The following is a 23,939-nucleotide window of genomic DNA, read 5'->3' as shown; positions in this document are numbered from 1 at the left end:
AAATTCTTAGGTAAATGGATGGATCTGGAGAATATCATCCTGAGTGAGGTAACCCAATCACAAAAAACCAAACACGATATGCACTCTCTGATAAGTGGTCAATAGCCCAGAAGGCTGGAATATAGGAAGAACAACCCACTAACCACAAGGAACTCAAGAAGAAGGAAGACCAAAAGGTGGACATTTCACTTCTTAAAAGGGGGAACCAAATACCCACGGAAGGAGTTGCAGAGATTAACTATGGAGCAGAGACTCCATAGAAGGGCAAGCCAGCCTAAATATAGCTATCTCCTGAGAGGCTCTGACAGCACCTGACTAATTCAGATGTAGAGGCTCACAGCCATCCATTGAACTGAGTACAGAGTCCTCAATGAAAGAGTTAGAGGAAGGACCTATGAAACTGAGGGGTTTGCAGCCCCTTAGGACGAACAACAATATGAACTAACTAGTACCCTCAGAGCCCCCAGAGTCTCAACCACCAACCAAGAACTGCTCATGGAGGGGTCTGATTGTTCTGGCAGCATGTGTATAGTAGAGGATTGCAAATTCGATCATCGATAGGAGGAGAGGACCTCGGCCCTGTGAAGGTTCTGTGCCCCAATGTAGGGGAATGCCAGGGCCAATAAGTGGGAGAGGGTGGGGTGGCAGGCATGGGGAGGGGGGAGGCAACAGGGGTTTGTTTTTGTTGATTTTGTTTGTTTCTTTGTTTTTTGGAGGAGAAACTGGGAAAGGAGAAATTTACATGTAAATAAAGAAAATATCTAATAAAAAAAAGATAATCCTTGGACTGGGCACATCTGGATATACATATGTACTTTACTAATTAATCCCTAGATGTTCTGAAGTGAATTATCTATGTTTTTTGAACTCTAAAGTGTTATTTTGAGGGGCTAGGAAGGCAGTTTACATGCAGCAGAGCATAGAGATGCATATGTGAACATCCAGCTCGGGTAACTTTAAGAAGGCCAAACGAAGACCATTTACTCTCCACCTTGTGAACCTAATTTGACCTTACACATTTGCATTATCTTATTCTTAACATATGAATTTTGAAGTCACAGTTCTTTTCTATTTGTCTAAAGCATTCCAACTCAACTGAAAAGCTGTGTTTGTGAACCAGAGAGTTTTCAATGGGAAGAAGAATATTCTTCTAACCTGATTTCTACATTTCTCCTAACTTGCTTCACCTTCAAGTTTCTCTCGCTGTTTCTAAATAGAGATGCTATCAACTTCTTAAACTTTAAAGAAGTATTTATTTTTCTATTTTCTTTTTCCAAGTCACCAAATATCTTCATTAAGAAACTGTATTTCTGTTATTTTGCTAAATGTGTTGTCATGCTAAACAGTCTACTTTGAACTTATAACTGCAGGTTAGCACTTTTCTCAAGTTTAATCAGAAAAGCTCCCCCCAAAACCCAGAGTGAAGGAGTAGTTAATGCAGAGACTCCTAAATGGCCAAGATGCTGAAAACAAGCTCATTTATAAATGGAACATCTATGTTACTTATGTCCCCCAAGGCTCAGAGAACATGGCTGAAGGGTGGGGGCAGAAAGAATGTAAAAGCCAGAGATTCGGGAGGACTGCTGGGACATGCTGTGTTCCTCACTATGGCTGTGTTACTCATGGAATCACAGAAGCTGTGGTTAACTGCATATGATGTGTGAAAGACTGAATGTGTCGACATTTCCTCGTGGACTGGGGAGGGGCTTAGTAGGCCTCACCATTACTAAGGATCTATTGGCATTTGGTCGCTGCTGGGGTGGGGTGGGGGAGGGAATTGTTTTTTCTTTGGGGATGCACTGGGTGGTAGGGTGCCCATCCCTGGTCAATGGCCCTGCACCCATGTGCACATGAATGTGGGAGGATGATGTTTTGGAGGAGGAATCTGGTGTGGTGGGTAGGAGGTGAGGATGGATATGATGAGGATACATCATATATATGTGTGAAACTGTCAGAGAATAAATACAAAATATTCTTATAAAAGTCAGATTTCTTCCCTTCCCTGTGGAAATGTGTTTTATAGCACCAAAACTTGAGTGGAAACGTTAAAATATTTTTAAAAATAACATTTTATTAAATCTTAGAGGATTTCATAGTGTATACAAGATATTTTGAACACATTTACTTTCTCAAACTCCTTCCTCAATTCTTCCTAGAGCCACTCCTACCTCCACCCTGCACACTTTGAGCCCTAATCTTTCTCTCTCTTTCTTCTTTCCTTCCTTCCTTCCTCTCTCACTCTCTCTCCCTTCCTCCCCTTCCTTTCCTCTCCTCTCCTTTCTTCTCCTCTCCTTCTTTCTTTATTATCTTTTAAACTAACCTGCTTAGTCTAGTTTTGCTGCCCATATATTCATGGTGTGGGCCATTTACAGGAGCCCAGCAGATCTACCAGGAGCCATATACTTACAGAAAACTGGCTCTTCCTTCCCCAGAAGCCCATCAGCTGTCAATAACTTCTTTACTAGAGGTGGGGACTCATGAACACCCACCCCTTCTCTACATGCTGAAATGTTGGCTGGCTTGATCTTGTCAGGTAACCAGGTTGCTGGGAGTTTGTGAGCACAGAGGTCCTGTAATATCTAGAAGACACTCTTTTACTCTGGCCTTTATGAGCAGAGGGACATGGATCTAGAAGGTAGTTAGAAAAAACAATAACAATAAGCTTACTCCTGGCATTTATGAACTCTCCAACTGTGGGTTCTTAGCCAGATTTAAGTACCAGTTATGAATTTCCTTCTGTGGATCAGGCTTTACTTCTAAGCAGAAAGCTGTTGGTTACCTCCACAATATTTATGCACTATTATACTCATGGTCATTTGTTGCTACATCAGCTGGCATTGTAGCTCATAGGTTTCACAACAAGGTAAGACTGTTGTCTTAGTTAGGGTTTTACTGCTGTGAACAGATACCATGACCAAAGCAACTCTTATAAGGACAACATTTAATTAGGACTAGCTTACAGGTTCAGTCCACTATCAAGGCAAGAACATGACAACATCCAGGCAGGCATGGTGCAGGAGGAGCTGAGAGTTCTAGATCTTCATCTGAAGGCTTCTTGGAGAAGACTATCTTCAGGCAGCTAGAATGAGGGTCTTAAAGCCATGTCCACAATGATATACTTCCTCCAGCAAGGCCATACCTATTCTGACAAGGCTATACTTTCTAATAGTGCCATTCCCTGGGCCAAGCATATTCAAACCATCACAACTATTAATGACTTTCTAGCCCCAGCAACCTGCATAGTACTTTTTCATACTATGAAAGCTAGCCATCAGGGAGGAAACTACCTCCTAGCCAGTGCCAACCTGATTTTCTCATGTACTGTAACCATATTTTAAAATTTTAACATTTTCTGCTCAGAGGGAAGATTCTCTCCAGTTTCTTTGATTCATCTAATATTTACTGGTGTTTGTATCATAAGTCTTAAGAGCAGATATACACAGTAAATTAGTCAAATGTAAAGAGCTGTGAGGTCCTCCTCCAAAGGGTAGAAGTAGCAGCCCTTCAGCTTGTTACTATGTGAATTTCTCCCTATGTGTTTTAGACAGGAGACTTCCACACAACTTTAACACAACATAATGGGCCAGAAGTCTTAAATTAATTAACATTTCAAATTTCTGAGACCACTGACAATACAATTTTATTTGCCTTAGGGGTCTAACCGAAGGAACAGATATGTATCACAGAGACCACTAATTCAAAAAGCAGCTTTAACCCCAACTGCCTCTATGATAGGTCATGGAGATTTTGTTTCCTTCTTCAGTTAAGAAAATGAGCCCCAGAAGCTGAGGGGTTCCCTAAAGAGAATGGCAGAGCTATGTTCACAATCAGGTTTCCTGTGTCTCAAATTCATGTTGATGGTCTATTGTACTCAAGTCTATGAAACACGGATTTCAATAGGTCCATGGGGACGTTTGAGTCATTTCCCATACAGATCAACCTTCACTTTTGGAATTGTGCTGGCCAACCTTTGTTCAGTCTGCATGTGCAGCTTATCACAAATGGCTTGTGTTTCTGTTGCTCTTTTCTCTGAGAAAGTCCAGGCATGTTCCAGATACTCATGTCTAATCAGTTCTGATAGCCGTTTATTGACACGGAGGATCGTGAGTCTTGTTTGGCACTTGCCTGTGACTGTGAGGTCACCTGTTCCTTCGGGAGTTCCTGGCATAAGTGTGGGCCTCTGACCTGCCACTGCTGGTATGTGCTATTGCTTTTCTCTTGTCCTTAAAATCATGCTCACATGTCCCTGGATGCTGATGCCTTGGAAGTCACCCCTTTTGTGCATATTTTGTTCAGAACAGTAGCATATACTTGCCTTGACTCTCCAGTTTCTACTGGACAGCATCACTTTGGTACCTAGATCTAACTTATTCTTTCCAGGACCTCTCAGATTTCTTCATTTCTGTTGAAATAATCTACCCATTCACTGAAGTTCAGTGTCTTTTTTTATTTTTTTATTTTTGTCCCCTCTCACTCCTAAATATAGGAAGAGAGCTTTTATTTTTCACATACCCACCCTGCTATCTTATTTCAACTTTCCAACTTCAGTGGTCACTCCATTTATTTTTTTGTTTGTTTGTTTGTCTGATTTGACTGACCACTTCTCCATTGTACATGCTGCCTGACTTCAGTAGCTTCATGTGCATTTCCTTTTCTTTTTTATTGGATATTTTCTTTATTTACATTTCAAATATTATCCCCTTTCCCAGTTTCTCCCCCTCCCGGGAACCCCTTATCCCATCCTCCCTCCCCCTGCTTCTATGAGGGTATTCCTCTCACTCCCATCTTCCCACCCTCGATTCCCCTACACTGGGGCATCTATCAAGTGTTCATAGGGCCAAGCACTTCTCCTCCCATTGATGTCTGACAAGGCCATCCTCTGCTACACATGCAGCTGAAGCCATGTGTACTCCTTGGTTGATGGCTTAGTCTCTGATTACTCTTTATATCTGTTTTGGGTCTTTATGTTGTTCTATGTGTTTCTTACAACTTAAAGACAAGAGATTACAACTCAACTAGGATCAAGTTTGTTTTTTTCACAGAAGTCATAGACTTACACAAATCTGAATGAGTCTTAGCTTCCTGATGGCTTTCCTAGTTGTGATGCAAGCAGACAGCAAGGAAAACAAAATCACTTCCCAGCCTTTCTTTCCTACTGTGCCACCTTTCTGATCTAGTTCCTCATGTTGGGACAACTGGTTTCTACATGAAGTCTGATGGGTGCTGATGGGATGCGCTCCTCTTGCATCAGACGTGAGCGAGTGAACCTTTAGCCTCCCTGGCATGGCTAACGATGTCCTTATTGTTTTTCTTTTCTGGGATGAGATAAGGTATTAACAATCCATACTGATTCTGGAACTAGTTTCTAAAATGTAGATAAACACCTATCTGAGAGACTGTGTGTTAATCACAGAAAAATGTGGTCATGTGAGCTCTGGAGTATAAAACTTTTCCTAATTCGATGTCTGTGTGGAGGTTTTTTGGTTTTTGGCGTTTTTTTTTTGTTGTTGTTTTTTGTTTTGTTTTTTTTTTTTTTTTTTTTTTTGTTTTTAAATTCAGGGATTTGTGAAAAAATACTTTTTTTTAAGTAATAAAAAAGTACTGCATTTATTCCCCCAGCGTGTCTGTGTGTCTGTGTGTGCATGTGTATGGGTGTGTATTCATGCTGTGGCAGGTATATGGGAGTCAGAGGACATCTTGTACAAGTGGTTTTCTCTTCATTCCAAATGATTCCCAGGGCTAGAACTTAGGCTTGGTGGCAAGCATCTTTACCTGCTGAACTATCTTACTGGCTCTTAGTGAGAAAGTCTGATTCAAAGGAGGACAACGGGGCTCCTTCTGCTCTGATTCCTATGCAACACTGGCAAAACTCTGCTCTGCTGTCTCCCTGAGGGTGAACCAAGATTCTGGTTCTCTTGTTTACCAAGTGTTATACTGAATGCAACTTCTAGCACATCAGACAGGCTTTATAAGGTCTCAGAAGCCCAAATCCACATGGCTGGTGTCAGGGTCCCAGATCATTCCTGACAGAACCTAGATGTTCAGCGCCTCCTTACTTCTTTTTATTTTTATTAGGTATTTTCTTTATTTACATTTCAAATGATATCTCCTTTCCCATTCTCCCCTCTGGAAAAACAAACAAACAAACAAACAAACAAACAAAACCCCCTGTTCCCTCTCCACTCCGCTTGCTCACTAACCCACCCTCTCCTGCTTAGAGTTTTATTGATGTGAAAAGATCCCATGAGCAATGCAACTTTTATACAAGGGACAACATTTAATTGGGACTGGCTTACAGTTTCAGAGGTTCAGTCCATTATCATCATGGCAGGAAACATGGCAGCATGCTGGAGAAGGAGCTGAGAGTTCTACATGTTATTCTGAAGGCAGCCAGGCACACTGACTCTTCTGCACTGGACAGAGCTTGAATACGTGGAGCCCTCAAAGCCTACATACCCAGGAACACACTTCCTCTAAAAAGGCCACACCTACTCCAACAGGCCACACATCCTAATAAGGCTACTCCCTGGCCAAAGGATATTCAAACCACCACCTCTCTAACTCAAGGGATCCAAACCAAGCATGGTCGCACACCCTGTGACTAACTACTATAAGTCAAACTGCACAGTGCTAGATGGGGAACCTTCTACCTTTCCTTTTTGGTAAATACATTCTAATAATGACTTGAAGACTGGCTTTATGTGTGAAATTCTTAAGTCTTCATGGCATTCACACAGCAGTGTTGTATGAGAGTGGGCCCATCAGTTCTCCTTCTGAGCATGAACTCTAACCAGCACCAAGAGGGACTGTGTGTCTTCACAAACAAATCATGTTCACACCTTCTAAAGCTACCACTTGGGTTGAAGGGGACCACAGTAGCCATTGGTAAATTTTTATGTGGAAACCCATAGAAGAAAGCACACAAAGAAGTGAGCTCATCTTGGCCATGCCAGTTTCTTGCTCCACTGAAAGTAGCCATCGTCATGGTTGGGTGTCCAAGGCAGAACCCCTGTTACTGGGTCTAAGAGCATCACTGAGATTACAAGGGGCCCCAGTACAGTTTCTGACATCCCTCTGATATCATGTCATCTTTCAGAACTGGTTCTCCCCTGATTCTCCCTCAGACAAGCCCCCATTCTAGTCAGCAAGAACGTAATCTGCTGTTATCCCTATGTAATGAACCTGAACTGACTCCTCTGCTACTTCTGTTTAGTTTGCTCTATAGTCTCACTCCATGGAGCCTCTGGTACAAATACAACCTCATCAGAGCTTCACTGTTGTGTTGGGTGCAGGGGCGCTATGCCAGGGCAGACACAGGGCTTAGGCTTTGTCAATTCTTTCTTCCTCAACAGAGGTTTCTTCTTTCTTTCTTTTTAAATTGTGGATATGTGTGTGTGTGTGTGTGTGTGTGTGTGTGTGTGTGTGTGTACATGAATGTGAGTGTATACCTACAAAGGCCAGAGAGGACAATTGGATTTCATGGAGCTGAAGTCACAGGTTGTTGTAAGCCACTGGAACATGGTTCCTCTGTGAGAGCATCAAGCACCCTTTAACCATTGAGCCACCTGTCCAGTATCCATTATCTTTCTCTCAATAGCAGATATCTGTTCCCTCATGCCTCTTTTGTCTCCTTCACCCCACGATCCTCATGCATTCTGTGCTTTGAGAATGCCCCACCGACATCTCTTTCTTAAACCATTAAACTGCCCTTCAGAGGAGCCAAGTGAAGTGTATTAAAGACAGTTAGAACCCAATAACTGTGTAAGATGAAAGTGCCACCTTCCAGTCATCCTGGTGCTGTCTCCATTGCCTCTACCCGCTGAAATTGGCTCTTAGGAATGGGTACTAACAGGTGATGTATGGCCTGTGAAGTGAGATGAAAGGCTGGATCTTCCTCGTCCTCCTCCTCTCCCACTCTCCTCCTCTTCCTCCTCATTCTTGTTTTTGGTTTTTGGTTTCTCTGTGTAAGGAGCCCTGGCTGTCCTGGGCTCACTCTGTAGACCAGGCTGGCCTCAAAGGAAGATCTGCCTGCCTCTGCTTCCTGAGTGCTGGGATTAAAGGTGTGCACTACCATGACCCAGCAGGCTTAGTCTTCTTTAAAAAAAAAAATAACGCTGTAAGGAGCAAATGTGCTGGGACACTTCACCAACCTGGAGAGGCCACTGTATACCAGCAGATGCCTATAAACAACATGGGGATCCGCAGCATGGAGGGCCCTACAGGGCTGGGTCTGTGTGCCTTATAATAGGTCACATTGTAGAAAGAAGGTACTACAATAGCCATTTATGCCTGTTTATGCAAATCAGAACTGGCTTCTCCCTAGGGCAGGGAAGCGAATTGCAAGGAATTTTGCAGCTGATGGGAGATTTTGTTTCCTTCCTAGCTTTGCACCTCGTCCAGTCTTTCAACACAGGTTTCTGGAGTGGAGCCAGGATGCCAATGGAGCTTCTGGATTCGGACAAGGCTCCTTTGTGTGTGTGGCCACATTATCCTTTCAGAAATGAATCAGGAGAGGAAACAGGAAGAATGCTTTTTTTTTTTTTTTTTTTAAACTAACATCAACGATCAGTGGTGATGGCTTCAGGGCAGGGGCTGGAGCTTGCTGGCTGGAGTGTTCAGCCAGGAACAGCTTTCTGCAGAAATGACCTTTGGTGTCTGTTTATCCTAACTGCTGGGGAGAGGGGCCAGGAAATGCTTGCCAAACACTGACACATCTGTCACGGGGATCTCTGTGTGCACTCAGTGCTTGCTCCTGCTGGACCAGCTGAAATGACCTGCAGTTTTAATGTCGCAGACTTCACAAAATAACCAAAGTCAGTCCCATATTCTCTCTAGAGAAATTACGGAAGCACCATAACGTAACAGGAGTTTTAAAGACATACACAGTGCTGGAAATGGTCACAAAGTGTTTTTCCTTAGAGGAAACAGTATGGCGGAGAGAGTTCAAGTTCTAAACTCAGGTCTGGCTTACATCTGCTCCATATGAGGGGTGTACTGTGTATGCTCTTTGATCCCATTTCCTTATCTGTAAATGTAATGATTACTCTGAAACCTTTCTGGCTTACTATTACGATTAAGTGAGAAATTTATGAGAAGTATCTGGCAGGGAGTTGCATATAATAAAATTTAGTTCTTTTCCATGGTTAGATTGCTGGTTGTCTAACCAATATCCGGGACTTCTTTTGCTTTACTTCTGGAACTCTGATTTCATTTGGATGTCAGTGTGCTCAGTAATGAGATCACTTTGCTGCTGGAAGTTGTCATGTGATCTAGTTTTAACTGGTGAAACATCAAGAAGCTGTTGGGTGGGAATTCTGGGAAAGTATTTTGAAAGGAAGTAAAGTCAGAGATTGCAGATTTCCCCATTCCTCAACTATGGGCATAATGGCTGGTGTTGTGGAAGCCATCTTGGAGTATAGCACAAGCTTCAGGGCACTAGTGGGTTGGAGGGGACAAGAGATAGTAACGGATGTGGGCAAATATAATTGAAGTATATTGTAGACACATTGTCATGAAACATCATCAGGATAGTCATTATTCTGTGTACTTAATGCATGCTAATAAAATTATGAATGGAAATGGGAGAACCTTGAGGAAGGAACCTTGTGCTGAGGATCACAGAGAAGGATAGCCATGTGGATTCCTGGGACACCATCAAGGCATAGCTGCCCATGACTGCTTCCCTCTGGCATGTAAGAAATGTGTGAGCCAAGTGAACACCCATCTCATGACGACATCTCCTACTTCAGCCTCTGTTGTTGGGCAGTGGAGAGCAATCCCTAGCTTTCCTCTGTACCTGTGAGGTTTTATTCTGTTTAGCTTGTGTTAATCAAGCTCTTCTTATTTTGCAGACTGGACTGAAGAGAGCTATGTGTTTGTTACACAGCACACAGTGGTTCTGTGCTACTCTTCTTATCAGATTTTTTTTCTAATTACCCTTTCCTCTACCCAATGGGCTTGTTTGAGGTCTTCTGACTTCTTTGAGATCCCCATGTCTTCTGAGGAAGATGACTTAGTGGTTAGGGGTTCAACTATTCAGTTTTTACAGAATGCATAGTTCTTTTACATCATTGCAAAATTGAAAAAAAAATCCATAGGTCTAACAATCAGTAAGCTGGGGACTATCTATATTTGGTCAATACATATTCACCCGTTCTCATTGTTTTGATTTTTTGAGACACAGTCTGGCTAAGTATCTCAGGCTGACCTTGAACTTCTGATCCTCTTGCTTCTACCTCCTGAGTGCTGGGATTACAGCTGTGTAACATCAGCTCCTGCTATTTGTTTGTGTTGACACATAGTGCTTGTAAATATTTGTGAGATAGAGCTTAATAGTTCAATACAGGCACATGAAGAATAATGAGCAAATCAAGACAGCTAGTATTTCCATGTACGCAAGCATGAATCATCTCTATGTGCTGAAGGTCTCTTGTTATTGAAATATATCATGGGTCATAGGCTATAGTTAGCTTTGGCAATAGAACCACTTCTTTCTACTTAACTGTGCTTAATGTCTTCTTCCTAAACCTCCTTGTGAACTTCTCTTTCTCCCGCATTCTCTCTTGTCAATGTTCTACTCTCTACTATATTATGTATATTTTAGTTTCCACAAATGAGAACATGCAGCACTGGTCCTTTGTGCCTGGCTTAGTAAATTTAACAGGATGGCTTAGCTCTCCCTTGACACAAATGACAACATTTACTTTTTAATGGATGAATAGTAGCCCATGGTACACCTGTACTGCATCTTGGTTTATTCACCTGTGCACGGATGGGCACCCGTGTTGATTTTATATTTGGCTATTGTGAATGGTACCACAATAACCAAGGGGATGTAGGTATCTCTTTGATACTCTCTGGTTTCATTTTCTTTGGCTCTATAATCACTAGTGAGATTACCGGGGGAATATGGTGTGCTATGTTTAGCTTTTAGAGGATTCTCCTTATTGTTTTCCAGAGTGAATCTTTTGTTTGGGGAGGGGAGTGTAAAGGGATTCTCTTTTTCCTGCTCTTCATGCAGCACCCACCCCAGACCTGCCACATGGTACCACTTTGGCAAATGTCCCAGGTTTCCTTGGAAGTAAATCAGAGAGGAGTCAGCCTGTATGTTATCAGGGCTGAAGGGCCTAGAAGAGGGTCTGGTAGCTCTCCTGAGGCTTCCCAGAATTTATCATGTGAGACGGTGTCAGGTAGGTAGAAAGCCAGCTGCCCCAGGAGCACCTGAAGCTAGGCTTTAGGGATCATAAGGAGTAGAAGGACATCAGTAGCTAAGAAAAGAAATCAGGTCCCCATGGTGATATCTGAGCAGTTGTCATGGCTCCAAGATGGTTTTCAGGCAAATATTCCTTGTTAATCTCTTCTAAATGACCCCTGTTAAATAATTCTCAAAGCCAAGCTGTAAATATGGACCAATGCCCTTATCCACCACACGAAGAGCGGTAGCATCTTGCATTGGAGTGCTTGCATAGGAAACTTCCAAAAACTAGTTGATGATTGCTTGAGGGTGTCTTAAATGACCATAGTGGTATTTTGGGAACATATTCTGAAGATTTAGTGTCCTCAGAGTCCAGGGCAATTTCATGATACTGTGAAGAGAGGATAGAACCTCTACCTTCTGTTTGCCCTGCCTCTACCACATCTCGGTTACCAGGCAACCACAGCCAGTCACACCACATCCTCTTTCTCTTTAGTTAAAAATTCTTTGGTTAGTATTCAAGTTATCTGTTGTTGCATAATAAAACCCTCAGAAACTTAGTGGCTCAAGATAGTAACAGTCATTAGCTTGCTTATGAACTTCCATGCTGGTCAGGACTTAGTGAGGATAGCCCACATTACCCAATATCACTTGGGGTGGCTTGAAGGTGAGAGGTGACTCAGTGGCTTAGGCTGAAGGGTCACTCAGGTGTCCAGTGTTTGACTCAGGTGATGGCTGGGACCCTTATTACAAAATCAAGTACACGTGGCCTCTCTGTTTGGCTGCCTGACTTTCTTAGGTGGCAGGGTTCCCAGAGAATGTTCTAACAGAAACACGCGGCTTTCTCTTTTGGCTTGAGACAGGATCTTGCTCTGTAGCTCAGGCTGGCTCAACTTGTGCTATTTCTGCTTCAGCCTCTTGAGTGCTAGGATTAGGAGTTTGTGCCCCCATACTTAGGCAGCATGTGGTGCTTTTAGGATGTAGCCCTAGAGGTTTTTATTTTTTTATTTTTTTATTTTTTTTTTTGCCATGGTCTATAAGTTAAGGCAATCCTTTTTCTATCCCTTGAACTTACTATTTTAGGATTATTCCGTAATATTACTTTATTTTCTTTTGTGAAAGAGCATTAGCTACCCATACTGGGTTGCTTCTGTTATGGACCAGTGGTTCTCACCCTATGGGTCCTGAACCCTCTGACAAACCTCTGTCATCAAAGATATTTACATATATGATTTAGAACACTAGCAAAATTACAGTTATGATGTAGCAACGGAAATAATTTTATGGTCACTACAATATGAGGAGCTGCATTAAAGGGTCAAATCATGAGGAAGGTTGAGAACCACCAGTAGAGACAATTATCCCTTTCAGGGTCTTCTTCTCTTTGACGTTTTCATGTGATTCTAGGTAAGATGTTCTTATTTATGTGCTACATAGTTTATTTTTCTGCATTTTTTTTACTTTATAGTTTTAATTTACTTTTGAAGCACTGAGGTTAAAACCAGAGATTTGAAAATGCTAGGCATGCACTGTACTATTGAGCTACATCCAGTTTTCAGCACTTAAAAAAATTAAACATCTTAAAAATTACATTTATACTGTGTGTGTGTGTTTGCATGTGTGTGTGCATGTGGGTGTGTGCATGTGGGTGTGTGTGCACGTGTGTGAGTGTGCATGTGCATATGGATGACCACATGCCAGGGTACAGTGTGGAGGTCCGAGAGGGTACTTACAGGAGTTGGCATTCTCCTCTTCCCAAGCAGATCCTGGGGACTGAACTCAGCTCTTCAGTGCCTTGAGTGAACCACTTCACAGGCTCAAGTATTCTTAAGTCTACTCTTTTAAAGACTGATTAAATTTTGCTGTAGTACTTTTAAAACTGCATCCTTTCCTCAACTCTGCAGGCTGTTTTCCCCCTCATCCCACTCTACCTCCTCCTCCCCAATCTGCTTCTCTTTGTCCCTTCCTCCTGGTCTGGTACTCACTGTGGAGCCTAGTCTGTTCTTAAGCTAAAGACAAGCTTCTGTTACAGTTCCTGAGAAAACTGTAACACCCAGTTACCATTTGTGTGTCAAAATCAGGGTTTTGTACTAATTTTGTTATGAAATAGAGACTTTTTTTTAATTTAAAAAATAGCAAATGCATCTTTTCTCCCAATATTTCTGCCTGTTAAAGAACACATCACCTCTAGGGCTGAAAAGATGACTCAGTGGTGAAGAGCATTGGCTGTGCTTGCAGAGGGCCTGCTTGACTCCCAGCACCTGTAGCGTGCCCTGAAACTCTTTGTAGCTCCAGTTTCAGTGGACCGGATACTCTCTTCTGACTGCTGCAGGTACCAGGCATGCATGAGGTGCATGGGCATACATGCATGTGAAGTACCAATACACATAAAGTCAAAATAAGTAATTCCTTAAAAAAAATCACACCTACTCTTTCTCTTATGATAGAGAATTCCTTTACGGTCCATAAATTGTTAAATTTTATTTTCTATTTACTTATGCTTGCATGAGAAGAAAACTATTCTAGTGTGGTGGTGGCTCTAAAAGGTAGTCACTTTGTCAGGATCCTTGCAGGCCCACCAACAGTCAGAGCCACCCTGCTTATCTGGGTTATGGGCTACCATTTTAAGAGGATGCTTGGAGGAACCCAGAGGGATGGAGAGTCAGTGGGGAGAACCCCGACATCCTGAGGGGTGACTTCGAGAATGCCTTCCTGTAGTTTATTCTGTCAAGTTGCCAAGCTTCCCAAACTCAGATTTCCTTAAGGATATGGACAGGTAGAGTCCCATCCCTACCTGGGAACAACCAGCTGGAATGTGGAAGAAGTTCTCAATGAAGGGAGAGTGGAAATGAAGCCCCATGCCACAGAGAGGGGTCCTCCTCCAGAAATCGCTGTCTGCTCCCTACCGGCAGGCTTCTGGTTAGCACAGCTGTGCTTGCATTTGCCCTGGCTCAGCTGCTGTGGACTGCTGACCACCATCTGGGCCCCAGGGGCATTCAGTTGGGTTTCCTGGCTGCTTTTCACCTCCCTCAGTTCTTGCTCTCAATTCTCCATGCAGGGTGGTACTGTGTCCTGATGGTTCTCCTTTGCTCACACACTGTAAGCATCTCCAACTCCTAGGGAGAGATACTGTGACTCAGCCTCCAGGGTTTTCTTTGGCATTGCAAGCCTTGACTTTAAGGTACCTCTGTGGTTCTCGTCATTGGCTTGAACTGTGTCGACTTGTAGTATATTACTTTAGTAATGAGTCCAGCCCATTTAGGAACAGAAGGGTATTAAAATTGCTGCATTTGCCTTAACTTTGCCTCAAATCCTTCTTACTAAACTAGGGATTCTCAGCCTCAGGCCTGTTACATTTGAGCCAGATGACCCTTTATTAATAGCTTCTGGCCTGTGCACTGTAGGGTGTTCAACCACAGGCTTCCCCCACAGTAGAGGCCAGTAGCAGCCCATCCTCCCTCACTGACCTCCAGTGGAGGAGGGCACCTGCTTAGAGCGTCCTAGACACACTTCCATCTTGTATTACCACATGTTGAACTTCAGACCCCAGAACCAGAGAGCATCTCAGGAGACACCTGAGGCAGCTCTTTCTGTCGGGCAAGTATGATGTTGCTGTGACTTTCCATGCCAGCATAGACAATAAAGGGGAAGATGAAAAAGGTGACCAAGACTTCCATGCAGCTGCCCTTTTGTATTAATTTGAGTCAGACATGGGTCTTTTGCATGCTAGAGATTTCTCCACTTTTAGTTGTAGCTCCTGAAGGCATAAAATTTGTTCGCATGAAAACCTTAGTTGTGGGTTGATGATATAGCCTAGTGGTAGAGTGCTTCCCTACCATGTATAAGGTCCTAGGTTCAATCTTCAGCAAAACACACACACACACACACACACACACACACACACACACACACACACTGGACACTGGCCAGTAACACTTCTCTAATACTAATTTGAGAGTGGAGAAAATGATAGCATGGTGTAATTGACTTAGTCTGTCTACATGTTGGTGTTTCTAGCTTTGGATACATCTGTCCTCCGAGTCCTCTGTTTCCTGTTTTTAGCTTTGAAGCAAGACATGAAGATAAGAGAGAAGGAGTGCCAGGCATGGGAATTCAAATTCACTAATGGAATTGATACTCTCTGATTGTCAGGGAAGAGCTAACTATGAGGAAGATGAAGCCTGGGGAGAAGAACTTGATTTATGTCTGAGAGAAGATGTGGCTCTCATCTAGGGTGGTCATAGCCAGTCTGTTAAATGAGAAGGAAGCCTACCACTGCTGGGCAGACGCACAGAGTGTGGGGAGGGTAGTGCAGTTCCATGTCGCAGCTGACTTGTCGGAATGGTGGCGATCACAGTGGGGACATTCAAGGTCTCATTTGGGAGATGTGTGGGCTTCACATCTCCTGTACTTCCCTGTTTCTCGAGGGTCTGGGGATTGAGTTGCAGTGGGACACATCTTTCCTTACTCCCACCAATGACACTGATGAGTTCAAGTCTCAGTGTCTCAACAGCATCTTGCATACAGTCTCCATGTCATGGGTAAGGAGAAGCAGCTTCCCATTGGCTGTAGACCCTCAAAGATGGGAGCAACCTTTGTCAGAGTGGTGCCCACTAGAGTTTTATTTCCATAGCCAGGCTGTTATCTTTCCAAGAAATAGCATCCGTGTGAACAACTGAGTTCCTACTGTGTACAAGGTTTTGTGAGCTATAGCTGCAGCATGAGATGCTATTCTTTCTCTTGGGTCTTGTAGTCAATTTGGGTGGACAGATGAGTGACTTAAGAAAAGACAAGGAAGCCCAAACAAGCTCCAATATCATCAATCAACAAAAATACCCTTCTCCCCAGAAGTCTGTGCTAAATTCCCGTGAGCGGTCCAGGCAGCCTGTGTCTTGTGTCCAGGCAAGGCAGATAACGCTGTATACTGAAGATAGGGCTCCTGCTTCACTCTCAAAGTTACTGCATCAGCTCCAGCCCACCTGGTCATCACAAACCCCTTAGAGAGGACACTAATGGTGCTTTGATTTTATAGATGAAGAGACTCTAAGAGAATGACATGGACATCTTGGGTATTCTGCTGCATGTCATGCATTGTAACTGGAATTTGTGGAATCCATGTAATTATCACAACCACTTAATATATTCTTGTCCTCCTCCTCCTCCTCCTCCTCCCCCTCCTCCTTCTCCTCCTCCTCCCACTCACTTTCATTTTTACTAGTCTAAATTTATAGCCAAGGAAATGGATGGACACAGCACAGCTCAAGTCATGGATTATGCATAACTTTAAGTCTTGACCTTTCCCCTTTCCCTTTCTTTTTCCTTTTGCCATGTGGTATGGCTTGGTGAAGTGGGGAGGAAGTGAGCAGGCATTCTTGGCAGGGGAGAAGCTTAAGCAGAAGCAGCATGTCCCGATGTTTGGGAAGCAGCCCTCAGTCTGCTTGAGAGGCAGTCTCAGAATATCATTTGAACTTCTCTCTGGCTTGACTGCATTAGGTGATAGAGAGAAGCTCTGGGAAGCTGCCAGATAAGGTAGGATTGGGAAGAGAGCAGAGAGTCTCATTTTCCCCCTCTCCTCCCAGTCCCTTCTCACTTCATCCCCTTGCCATCCTTTTGTTCTCGCCTTTTCCTCAGACAAGGCTCAGAAAAAAGGAAGCCTTCCATGGATATCAACCCACTTTTCAAGTTGCAGTAGGATTGGACACAGCTTTTCCTATTGTGGCTAGACAAGGAAGCCCAGTTAGGTGAAAGGGACCTAAAGGCAGGCACCAGAGTCAGAGACAGCTCCTGCTCCTGCTGTTAGGAGTCCCACATGAAGACCGAGCTGCACAATTCTTACCTATGTGCTGAGGGCCTAGGCCAGCCCCATATATGCTCTCTGTTTGGCGGTTCAGTCTCTGTGGACCTCTATGGGCCCAGGTTAGTTGATTCTCTATGTTTTCTTGTGGTGTCCTTGACCCACAATTTCTCCTGCCAATAAGATGTGCAGGGGTAAAGATGGAGCAGAAATCGAAAGAAGGGCCAAGCAATGACTGACTCAGCTTGAGACCCATGCAGTGAGAGAGAGAGCCAACCCTAACATTGATGATATTCTGCTCTAAAGAAGCCTAGCATAGCTGTCATCTGAGAGGCTTCACCCAGCCACTGATGGAAACAGATGCCAAGACCCACAGTCAAATATTAGGCGGAGGTTAGGGAATTCTGTGGAAGAGGGGAATGAAGGTAAGAATGTGTTTTTATGGCCCCTCGCTTTTCTAGGGCAGGGCTTATTGAGCTGGCCTGGATTATTCTTTCTACTTTGTGGTTAAAAATGTACCCATAAGCTCCAAACAAAACATTTTTCTTCTTCTCTTTCATAAGACTCTTCAGGGACTTCTATGTCTTGTCTATGATGGCAGGAATAGAGAATCCGGGCCAGGTCACAGCCCAAGTGGCTTGGGAAGTGATTTTTCTTGGAGGAGCCTGGGGTTTCTATAAAAGCCTTTTATGTTTCACTACACTGAGTTGCATTTGGAGGAAGCTGGCAGGCTCCAGAGAAAGATCTTTATTCTTTATACATTTATTATCTTTGCTATATTCTATTTTAGTGAACATGGAAAACAAACCTGACTGGAGAGCCAGCTTAATATTATTATTATTTTTAGCTTATGAAACCCTCATTCACGGTCTTTATTCTTATTTCTGTTTTTGATATTTCTTTGCTCAGTTGAGCTCAGGTCTTCTCTGAGGCCTAACATCTAGGCTGCTCTTTGGGAAAGGATGATGGCCCTGTGGCTGATGTCACATGAAGAGGACAGAACTTCCCCCTTCATAGTCCTCCCACATGCACAGCTGGCTTCTCTGTCTGGGACTCTGTGCTTTCCTCTCCCTGGGTACCTTCCTCTCCTACAGAGGATGTCATATTTATTGTTCTGAGAGGAGGGAAGGGAGAATTGCAGGCTCCTGTGAGAAGATGCTCATGCTGTCTCAGCATCTCTGTTGTTCTGTTTAAGACCAAGGGTCCCCTGAGTTCTCAATTTTCTATGATGCTTTCCTTATGAAGGGCTTCACCCTAACACTGGGTTAAAAATAAAGCCTAACTCCTCTGGTCATGAGCAACCTTAGATAAACCTCTTACCTTTTCAACTTTTTAATTTTTCACTTACGACAAAGGAAATCTGTGATGTACCATGAGAGATACAGTGAAGACCAGGTATGACACTGGATGTGAAATGTGTGACTACTGTGTATATTATATGAATATCTGAGTACACCCTGGTTTGCTCTGACCCATGGTTCAAATAGTGTTTCTTATGACTCAGTGGCTGAAGAGGAGGTCAGCAGGGAATGTCGATGAATGCATGTGACAAGCGTCTGATAGGCAGAGGACCACAGGAAGATGCTGAGTTGCTTGAAGGTTCCATTGGTATTGCTGTACACTGAACAGCCAGAGCCAAGAGATGCTGCCTGCTCTTCCTGTGCACAGGTCCCAGCACAGGTCCTGGGGAGGCTGCTGTCTTCATTTGCTCAGGTTGCTATAACAGGAGGCAATGATCTTGGTAGCTTATATAACAACAGGAACTTATTTCTCCTCATATAGTTCTAGAGCCTGAGAAGTGCACAACTAAGATGCTAGTAGATCTATTGTGTGGTGGGAGCTGACTTTTTGTTCTTAGATGGTACCTGCTTGATGCATCATCACGTGGTGGGAAAAGTAAGACGTCTCTATGCGTCTTCTTTCCCAAGGGCCAGATTCCATCAGCAATGGCCAAATCACCTCCCATCAGCTCCACTGATTACTATACTCCCCACACCTTTGTGTGTATATGGTGCTGAGGCTTGAACCAAGGGCCTCATGTGTGCTGGACACACAGTCTACCACTGAGCTCCATCCTTAGTCTCCTACCATCATGTCAATAATTAGATTTTAACATACAAAATTGGGTAGCACAGGCACATTGACATTCAACCAATGCACTCCTGAGGGGAGGGCTGAGAGCAGCCATTGACCAGGCATCTTGGAAATCAGTCTGCCAGTTCCTCAGAAAATTGGAAATAGTTCTACCTGAAGACCCAGCTATACCCCTCCTAGACATATGCCCAAAAGATGCTCCACAAGCACATAACACAAGAACATGTGCTCCACTATGTTCATAGCAGCTTTATTTGTAACAGTCAGAGATGGGAAACAACCTCAGCTGAAGAACAGATATAGAAAATGTGGTTCATTTACACAATGGAATACTACTCAGCTATTAAAAAACAAGGGCATCATGAAATTTGCAGGCAAATGGATAGAACTAGAAAATACCCTGAGTGGGGTAATCCAGGACATGCATAGTATTTGCTCACTGATAAGTGGATATTAACCACAAAATACAGAATACCCACGATATATCTCACAGACCTAAGGAAGCTAAATAAGAAGGAAGGCCCAAGTGAGGATGCTTGAATCTCACTTAAAAGGGGGAAGAAAACAGTCATAGGAGACAGAGGGAGGGAGGGGAGAGGGAAGGAGTAGGGAGAGGGAGGGGAGTGGGGGGCAGGATCAGGTGTGGGGAGAAATAGGAGAGAGGCCCAGAGGACCAGGAGAATGAATGCAAATCTGCAGTTGCTAGGGGTATTGGGGGGATCTCTAGGAATAAGTTCCAGAGACATGGGTTGGGTGTCAATGCGGAGGCACCCAGGAGTCAATGTGGGTGACTTTAGCTGAGACACCTAATGTGGCTGCTTGTGTCATGTTAAATTGGGTCACCAAAATTGTTTGCATGGGAATCCACACATCCTCACATAGACACTGAGGGCCCTGCCCCAAGTTGGTTCTGACTGGTAAGTAAATATGGCATGCCGGCAGCCAATGGCTAGGCAGGGCAGACAGAGGTGGGCTCTTAGGATTTTCCCTGGGCTTGGGATGGGGGAGAGGAGGGAGATCTGCTATGCCAGGAGAGGTAGAGGAAAGGAGACACCATGCCTGAGAAGGTGAGGGACAGAGAGCATAGCTGCCATGTAGGAGCTGGGATAGAGTGGCCCTAAAAGGGCTGCCTAACTGGGTCCAGGGCAGCAAATATGGAATACAGAATTTAGTAGGTAATAACTCTGGAATATCAGAGGGGGGCTGGATTAGCCGCGTGAAGGTTAGGCAGTGGCCTAGGTATTGAGCTGTTTTAGGCATATCCAAATATAAAAGCTGTATGTGTGTGTCTTTCATTTGGAAACCCAGAACATTGGGGCAGGTAGTAAGGAACACACCTCCACCAGGATCAAGTATTTAATTAGGTACTACTACAACCTAACAGTGAGGACATGGAACCTGTAGAGGTCACCTTCTATAGCCAGGCAGGATCCCCAGTGGAGGGATAAGGGTACCAACCCACCCAGAAAACTTTCAACTCCAAATTTGTCCTGTCTAAAAGAAATGCAGGAACAAAGATGGAGCAGAGACTGAAGGAATGGCCAACCAATAATGGCCCAGCTCGAGCCCTATCTCATGGGCAAGCACTAATACCTGATGCTATTAATGAGCCTAGCACAACTGTCCTCTGAAAGGTTCTACCCAGCAGCTGACTGAAACAGATACAGACACCCAGAGCCAGTCATTGGACAGAGGTCGGGGACTCTTATGGAAGAGTTGGGGGAAGGATTGAAAGTCCTGAAGGGGATAGAAACCCTACAGGAAGACCAACAGAGTCAATTAACCTAGACCCCTGGGAGATCTCAGAGACTGAGCCACCAACTAAAGAGGATACACAGGCTGGACCAAGGCTTCCAGCACAAAAGTAGCAGATGAGCAGCTCAGTCTCCATGTGGGTCTTCTGACAACTGGAGTAGAGGCTCTCCCTAAAGCTGCAGCCTGACTGGTATCCATTCCAAATAGTGCTGCCTTTCTGGCCTCAGTGGGAGAGGGGGTACCTAATCCTGCAGAGACGTGACTGTACCAGGGTGGGGGCCACCTTCTCAGAGGAGAAGGGGAGGGGAGGTTGGGGGAGGAACTCTGTGAGGGGGAACCAGGAGGGGGATAGCATTTGGGATATCAATCTATCAATAATTACTTAAAAACATTTTAGGTCCTTCTGAAGCACCAGTGGTACATGGAGAAAAGAACAAATTTTCATATCAGACAACACAGGCCTAACACCCATGTGGCTATGATGGCTGACCTTGATTTACAACCTGACAGGATCTAGAATCCCCTAGGAGACAGCACCACTCCCCCCCCTCCCCCCCCGGTATCATTGTTAGAGGTTATCTTGATTAGGTTAGCCTCTGGCCTATGAGATATTATCTTGACTAGGTTAACTGACGTGGGAAAAGCCACTTGTATGCTCTGGTGGGTTTATGCCAACTTGACCCAAGCTAGAGTCATGAAATGAGAAGTGTTTCTCAGTTGAGAAAACATCTCCAATAAGACTGGGCTGTGGGCAAGTCTGTAGGGCATTTTCTTAACTGGTGATTGATGTGGGGACATTTCTATTTTTCTTATACAGTAATTGGAGAGATTAGGCCTGGCATATGTGGTGTACCTAATAGAAACCTACCAGTGTCAGGTACTTACCAAATTACAGCTCTTTATTATGAACATGCTGTGGCCAGACCTTATTTCCATGATGTCATTGTGGGTACTGGCATGTATCTTGTCTGTCACAGGGGACCTATCCTCACTCCATAGTGATTGGGAGATCCTACAGATTCCCTCTTTGGTAGGTCCAATCTTAATACAGCTAAGCATCAGCCCTTAGCTGTGTAGGTTGGAAACATAGACTTGCTAGTTAGAGTCTCTGTCTGTCCCCTGGAAAGTACATCTCAGTTTCCTGTTGCTGCTGTAACAAGTTATCTCAAGCACAAGCAGCCTCAGACAAACTTACTACCCATGTTTCTGTGAGTCAGAATGCCCCTGGAGCAGCAGGGCTGCCCTTTGCTGGAAGATCCAGGTTAATCTGATTCCCCGGTGTTTTTCTTCAGCCTTGAAGGCTCCTGTCCTCTATGGCTTTCCCTTCCTGTATATTTAAGAGCAGCATTGACTTGTGGTGTCTCCATAGTTCTCTCTCAGATGGCTTTCATTGCCACAGCTCCTTGGTAGATCTTCTGCCTTTTTTTTTTGCTGAATAAGTAAAATAAGTAGTTAATTGGGGCTCACCTGGATGATGAACAATATACCCCCCAGCCCCAGCTCCTTTCTTAATTACACCTTTAAAGTCTATTTCACCATGTAAAGTAACATTCGTACGTTTGGGGAATAAGAAAAACCAACATCTGCTGGCTTTGTTCTCTCTATCATATTTGAAGTTGAGACTTGAAAACCGTTCTTCACACTGGGATCCGCTTTTGGACCAGGGAATTTTTTTTCACTAGCATTTCCTCTACATCCCTTATGGTATTTGTACATCTCTGTCTGACCTACTCATCACAAGAAAATTCACACGTAGCTGTGACTACATCCATTTCCGACTTCCTGCATTTTCCTCTGATTCTCTAGCAAAATATTTTGTATTGCACATTCAGCATCCATGATTAATGAACAAATAAAGAGTTCAGAAATACTTGGTTTGTTTTTTAATGGTCTTGGCTATTACTCCTCCTTGGAAAAGATGGATGAGGCTCCAGTGTATACTGGTAGTTTAGAATGATCCAGGACTCACTGTGGATTGGTTCTTTGAGTCTTGAGATTACTAATCCTCCAGAAATCCCTCATGAGTTACACTAAAAATGCAGGCGCAGGTGACAGGGGTGTGATGGGCTGCAGTCTGAAGTGAAGAGGTGACTTAGAATAAAAGGGATGACCTTCTCACTTCAGGGTGCTAAGGGTGTCAGAATTAAGGTACAAAGGCAATAATGAGATGTTTCCCTTAAAAACATTGATAGCATCCTGTGGAGGAGAGATGCCTTCAAAATGTACATCCATATTGTAAAGATATGGTAGACCTAGTGTAAGGGTGTAAAGCCTTTGAGGGATCCAGCTGCTGGGATAGAAGGATCAAAAGAGAACCAGAGGAAAGGAAAACTACAAGATGGAAAGGAGTCAGTGAGTGTCAGAGGCTGAGGAAGAGAACACAGTGGACCTGGTATTAATTCTGTTTCCTGAGCCTGATATAATGAATAGCCCCCAAACAGGCCTATCTTACAGGTCTAGGGACCAGAAGTCTGAAGTCAAGGTGCTCCACAGGCACTGCACTCTATACGGCCTGATAGAGTGAGAGCAGAGGTGAAGAAGTTTAATCATAAGTGGGAAGGTTTCTACTGGACAGGGAGAAGTTAGATGTAGAGGTTCCAAGTGGGCAGGAATGGGTAAGAGATGCTGAGACTTCAGACTTGGGTGGCAGTGGGCTGGACTTACAGATGAGAGAGGATTCTGTATTGCATTGAGCCTGTGAAGGTGACTGGGCAGATGGCTGAGAGGACCCAGTCTCATTAGACACTGGAGGCAACCCAAGAGAAGACAAATGCTTTCTGCACATGTCAGGGGAAAAGTCTGACTGATTACAAAGATAAGGGCAGATTAAGTTAAAGGGTGGAGAAACGGAATCAATGATCTACATGCCTGAAGTTAGCCAAGAAGCTGGACAATGCTTCCCAGTAGAGTTCCTTGTTACACTGAGTTAGGAGATTTCATGGTTTTAAAGACTTCCTGGGGAATGCGAAGACTTCAGACCTTGGATCCAAAATAATCAGCATCTCTGCAAGCACTCATCCTTACTAGTGTATTTATTTTTCACAGAGGAACAGAATCCCCTGACCAATTTATGTTGTACTGGATTTTTGCTTTATTTTCATT

Source organism: Mastomys coucha, unplaced genomic scaffold (genome assembly GCF_008632895.1).
Source record: "Mastomys coucha isolate ucsf_1 unplaced genomic scaffold, UCSF_Mcou_1 pScaffold8, whole genome shotgun sequence".
In the NCBI taxonomy this organism is placed as follows: domain Eukaryota; kingdom Metazoa; phylum Chordata; class Mammalia; order Rodentia; family Muridae; genus Mastomys; species Mastomys coucha.
Note: the sequence above shows the minus strand (reverse complement) of the source record.